Source organism: Etheostoma spectabile, chromosome 3 (assembly GCF_008692095.1).
Source record: "Etheostoma spectabile isolate EspeVRDwgs_2016 chromosome 3, UIUC_Espe_1.0, whole genome shotgun sequence".
NCBI classification, from domain to species: domain Eukaryota; kingdom Metazoa; phylum Chordata; class Actinopteri; order Perciformes; family Percidae; genus Etheostoma; species Etheostoma spectabile.
In genome coordinates, this window is record NC_045735.1 from 12,474,193 (window position 1) to 12,480,503 (window position 6,311).

At 38.3% G+C, this 6,311-nt stretch overlaps 1 long non-coding RNA gene across 1 annotated transcript in view; it reads left to right on the plus strand.

Moving 5' to 3' along the window:
* LOC116686874 (uncharacterized) overlaps positions 1–5,416 on the plus strand; it is a 6,267-nt gene extending 851 nt beyond the window's left edge. Inside the window, exons 2-3 of the long non-coding RNA XR_004331390.1 lie at positions 3,111–3,124; positions 5,405–5,416. This is a non-coding gene — a long non-coding RNA (uncharacterized LOC116686874). The remainder of the gene's footprint in view (positions 1–3,110; positions 3,125–5,404) is intronic.
* Positions 5,417–6,311: the final 895 nt, after the last annotated feature.

Below are 6,311 nucleotides of genomic sequence, written 5' to 3' on the forward strand. Positions count from 1 at the left end.
TGATATATGGGTATGTTAACATTTCAATCAAACAGCTTTCAAACTGAAGGCTAATGGAAACTGTCCGACTTGACCCTTGCTTTTTGTCACTGCCCCCGGCTGCTGCCTCCTGCTACCGTCCACATTACAGGCAAGGAGGAACTCATCTTGAACGTGCCTATTCTCACTTGTCAAAAACAATGCTATGTCAGGTTCCTTTGCCGTTTGTTACCAACGCAACAAGTTTTCTTTAGCGTCTAGCCTTTTGCCTCACACGCTTGGTTGGCACTCTTGGCGTCACTTTTTGCGCTCCGGAACTACGTGTTTCATGTCATAAATATCTCCAGATCAGTACATTGTATCACATATCATACGTACACTGCCAATCAGTGATGAGTCCAGATACGCTATGCTGATTGCTGCACCAATAGAGAAACATCTTCTGGTGGAGGCAGTGTGATTGTATAGGGCGGCATCTCCCTCACTGGAAAAACAAGGCTTGTCATCATTGGAGGCAATCTCAATGCAGAGAGATATAGAGATGAGAATCTGCAATTAGTTTCAGTCCCATAGCTCCACAATGTGGGACCGAACTCTATCCTCCAAGATGACAACGCTCACCCCCACAGGATGGGGTTTATCAGAGTCTACCTCCAGAATGTGGGAGTGGAGATCACTTGTGGGATCAGCTTGGACGTGCTGTTTGTGCCAGAGTGACCAACACAACCACGTGGGCTGACTTGCCACAAATGCTGATTGAAGAATGGGATGCCATCCCACAGCAGTGTGTGACCAGGCTGGTTACCAGCATGAGGAGGAGGTGCCAGGCTGTTGTGGCTGTGTATGGTTCTTCCTCACGCTACTGAGGCTCCAGTTGTGAAATTAATAAATTATTAAATTGCCAATATGTCTTGTTTCTTCAAACTTCAATCATCCAATCCACCAAACACCAAACGAGTCAATGGCAGAATAAGCTGTTTGGCATGGCAGAGAAGATTTGGCTTCCAAGATTTTCTCCTAGGGTATAAGATTTATTGTCAGAAAGCATTGTTACCATAGATAAATAATCTACCAAACACAAATTTCCTTAATTCTTTTGATAAGTAGAAAGTTCACACAGGAGGCCCTTATTTACTGTGTCTGTGTGTGTTTTGGATAGAGATGCCAGAATGAAGCCTGGAGGTTGAAATGATTGATTTGGTTGATGTGATTTGGCCTACTGAGCAGACAATATAACAAAAATGCATTGAAGACAACACAGCTAATGTTTTGGATAAAAGCGTATGAACTTTAATGGGGAAAAAAATCTAAATAATTTCATATTTTTGTTAGTTACAGTTTATTTTCGATTATCCTAATTGCCAAGACTAGGAATAACAATTTCCAAAGGCAAAAAAAGTTTTTATTGTTCTCTGTGTGATTTCATTACATTTCTTAGAATCCCATTCAATGTTTTTGTCTTTATACACATAGACATTGTCTTTAACAATGTATACATGCAAGTCACATCCTTGCAGCATACATATTCTGATAGCTAGTTGTCCTGAAGTAAATTATATCTGTAACTTGATTGTGCATAACAGAGTTGAGATTATACAGGTATCATTACACAAGGAGAACAGTTGAACCAACAATTGGAAAAAAAATGATTTAGACCTGAGAGGGTTATTGAGAAATCCACGGACCCCTATTTGACAAGCTTTTGTCCAAGGGGCCCCCGTCTGCCTTTAGATGTTTTATTAGAGAAAGTTAGAAAAAAATTAGAAAGACCCATGACCAAAAATAGTCATTATATTAGTTATGGATGGAATTATAGTGAAAAAAATGTTCTTCACCAAAAGCCTCCTTTTTGGGAACCACTGTACTAGACTGTAGATAATAATATTTAAAATGAATGTGTTGTGTGGGTCTGTCTGTGTGTCTTTGTATTCACGCAGTATAAGTACATAATTGTGTATCATTCTGATTGTGCATCTGTGAGTTTGTTGTATGTGTTTTTCTTAAAAGGGACTGCACTGCTGGAATAGTAGTGGGGATGGTTGGAATTGGTCACTCAGCAGGACTCTATTATAAGCAGCAGAGAAGACTCTGGGCTCACTAGTAGATAAAGGGTGAAACATATATAGATAAGCAAAAAAAATAAGCGGGAAGGAAGACAGGGAGAGGAGGACTCGGAAAATAAATAAAAGGTTGAGAGAGGGAATGAAAAGTGAAGGGAGAGAAGAGGCAAGGGGATACGGAGAGGTTGTGGTCAAGCATGAGATGATGGGAGATTCAGAAATGGAAAAAATACTTATGATGGGAGTGACAGAAATATGGGGGAAAATGGAGGTGAGGCAGTGAATGAAAGACAAATAATGTGACAGAGAAAGCAGCAAGTTTAGGAAAAATGGAAAATAGAAGTGATTCAAAGGCTGGAAAGATAAACTAGAGAAATGTTTAGATGCTAAAAGAGGGCATTAAGAGATGGTGCAAAAGAGGGGGTTAAACAGAAGTATTGTATTGTGCAATGCATACTTCAGTATTGAATTATGTTGACTGAGGTAAAATGATTTAAAAACAAATATCCAGGACTTAAAGTGATGGGTGTAATCAGGCGTCAATAGTTTAACAAGAGATATTGTTTTATTACACATATCTTTTTCTTTTACTGAATGAGATTCAGCTTGCGAAGCAGCATCCTGCACAGTGGAGAAATAAATTTAGTAAACTATCAACTATTATTCTGAATCATATTAAAATAGAAAAATATTAAACAGAGCAGAGATGCATTATGAAGCTGAGGCAATCTATAAAAGTCAAATATTAGATCTATCTTTGAATAGCTTCTCACTAGATATAGTTATGTCTTTTTTGGTGGATTTTATAGAAGGACTCATTAGAGCGAGGTATTATACACTCCAGACAAGACTGACATCAATATTGGACAACAATGTGTTATGGTCTGGTTGTTTGAAATCAATTTTAGTGGGATTAAAAGTAAAACTTCTCTGGTATGTTTAGAAAAGATTGTGGTGATAAATGAATTTATGGGAAGATCACCCTCTGGGGGATTAAAGACTTCAGTGTCGACCATTGCTAGGAGACAAGATGCAATACACAATGGTCCATCCCAGCCTCTCCCCTGAAAGGTTCTGCCAACCTGGTCTCCGGATGAGAGCAGTATGATGAACAATTCTGTGAAACCCTAGATTATGGTCAATGACAGTAGGTCGATCTGGCCATCAGTTTAGTCTAGAGTGAAATATTCCCCCAACCATTTGATGGATTGTCATAGTTTTTTTTTTTACAGAAACTCATGTCCCCCAAAGGATTGAACCTTCTAACCATGGTGATCTCCTGACTTTTGGTACAGACACACACTCACACACACACACTTGTGGCAGCGTGCTACCATGCAAGGCACTGGCCTAATCATCACAAGGAATATTGGGGGCAGTATTTTGTGGATCGAACCACCGACTCTTTGACTAGTGAATTATTTATTTCTATTATTATATGTATGTTATGATAAGGTTAAAGAGTGAAATATGACTCTTATACGAGGCTAGGTGTGGCAGTGGTATAACAACAAAACTACTTATGCTTTTACTGCTTAGTCATCATTTGCATGACCACAAAATTTGTACAAAAGCCCATTCGATCAAATTTAATCGTGGGGACAGTGTGTGAAAGGAATGGCTGGAGGGGGAAGGTGGAATTAAGGGGCTTGTTGTTCCACAGGCAGAATAAATGCATTGTAAACTCAAGATAAGATATTTAGAAAAGATTATTGTTACAAGTATTTTATGTGACTGCATATTGCCACATGTTGAATATATAGACATTCACACACACATCCACAAACACACACACACACACACACACACACACACGCACACGCACACACATTCTAAACATTATCTTTGAGTGAGTATTCGTAAAGTCATTTGTAACTCCCCAAGTATTAGTGAGGACAAGTGGAGTGAGAATCACAAGGGGAAAGCCTGTCTTGCAGTGACAGCACTTTTCAACACAATAAAAGCTCTGTGAAAGATGCCAAAATGCATGGCTGCATAATGTGTCTTCATTTTTAACTGGAGAGAAATGTATATGAAGAATGGAAATATGGGAGGAGAATGTCTTTCTGGTGCAAATGAGGATTTCATTATTTCTCCTTTGGAAGAGGGACTGCTTCGTGCAATTATGCAGAAACTGGCGCTAATTAAATTCCCCGGCTGGCTCCTTCCTCTTATTACATCTCTTATTTTCTAACATTGAAATTATTTCTCTTCATCACCTTCCTGTGACACAAATAGAAGAAAAATTAGTTACCACACTAACACATACACATACAAAAAGGTTGTGCAAGATCACCCAAAAACTGAATATACCTTTCACTATTGAATGCAAGTTCTAATGTTTGCATTGCTAGCGTTAAAGCATTAAACTATACCCAAATAAGCATGTATTTGACTAATTATTTTTGAATTCATGATTGATTGACTTTATTTTCTAATTGACTGAGCAAACTATGAAAGTAATTTTAATTTTAGACCAATATTAAATTCACTCCATAATTATGTTGGATTTAAAAAAAATGTGCTTGAATGTTGGTGTTCCCTCTACAGTTGCACATTTTATAATGTAAGTAAATACTCTTGTGTGTACTGTTTGCTATGTCAGCTACATCTACAGCCACCCACTATGTGTCAAAGTAGCTCCAGACTAATGAATTATGTGCCATGCTTATCATGCAAGATAAGTTATCATGCACAAGTTTTACTTGTTCTAATATACAAAGGAACTTGGCCAATTCAACACATATACTCTATGCATAAATATAATTAAAAAATACACATTCAACTCAGGCATTTCTATAATTGGAATTGGGTGGCTGCTGCTGTGCATATTTGTGCACTTCTGCAAGCAGGTGTGTGCGTGTAAGTGTGATTGTGTGTCCAATCTGTGTATAGTATATAGGTCCCATTGGCCACATTGGTACCCTGACTATGAACTAATAGACCCATCAAGCAGTCCCCCCAGGTCATACAAGGCTGTGTAATTGAACCATTGAGGGTTTTCCACTAACCTGTAACTACTATTTCTTTTACACTCAGCCCTGTGGCCCCTAACACATAGTCACTTGAGCTGCTTTGTGGGTACAGGACTTTCTTCACACATCCTATCATCCCAATTGCCCATTTTCTATCCATTCACAAGCCCCTTTACCGTTTTCCTTTAAATTCTTACCATCTTTCATCCCCTGGCCTCCATTTTTGCTGACATCACTTTGAGCTCTGTTCCTCCAGTGTCTTAATAGACATCTTCTGTCATTGTTCCATAGCCATTATTTGTAACTACAATCATTCCTTGTTAAACCCTCCCTTAGGAGGTTAGGAGGTCATCATTTTTCATACCAAAACTGGTAAGCAAGTCTCTTAAGTATACATTTAAAACCATCTGAAGACATTGTCACTATTAGTGAAGGAACTTCTAGGGTAGCACAGGCTGTGAGGTCATTTCTGCAAACCCTCGTCATGAGTTAAGATAACTAAATAAGTTAAGAAAACCTCAGAAACCATTAAACCATTAAAACTGCTTTTTCTTCTATCATTTAACCATGGTCTGACTGTGGATAATGCTGTAAAAAGACCATGTGACATAATTGCTGAATAGGCAGGCAGGCGTGTTTTGAGCAGGCTCCGTATATCATCATGTTGTAGGCCTACATATAAGTAAAATATTATCTTTGATTGGCTCTACATGATATGACCATTGTCATAATAGGTACAAAATGTAAAAAGAAACTAATACACTTAAAAATATTTATCTAAATGTTCAGTTATCTGCCTCCATTCAGAAGATGTGAATGTGTGTTGCCAGAATCAAAAAGTAGGTTAAAACTTAAAGGTTTCATAGAATACGAAATATACAGACGCTTTCTTTTGTCAGATGGAGGAAAACGCCATGACCAAACCAGAGATCCAGAGGTACTACAGGGATTCAAACCTCTCCTGCACACCCATTGAGTTTTCTATTTAAAAGTACAATATGTAATTTTGGTCTGCAAACAAAACAATGGATGTACACATAGAGTTTTGATGACTGTAGGGTTTGTAAATAAGTTATCATGCAAATATGTTTGTGTGACAATAAGAGTAAGTGGGGTTTAAGCAACCGGGGTCACGGCAGGGTGAGCGTGACTCTTGCAGGTTAAATGCAGAAGCAAAGGAGTGAACTAATAACCGAAAAAGGGTCATATGCTTAGCAACAGCATTAACCAATCAATGCAAAAGAACCTTGTGTGCCTTACTGGAATTTATGTAACACGTCATTGTGTCAACGCCCAT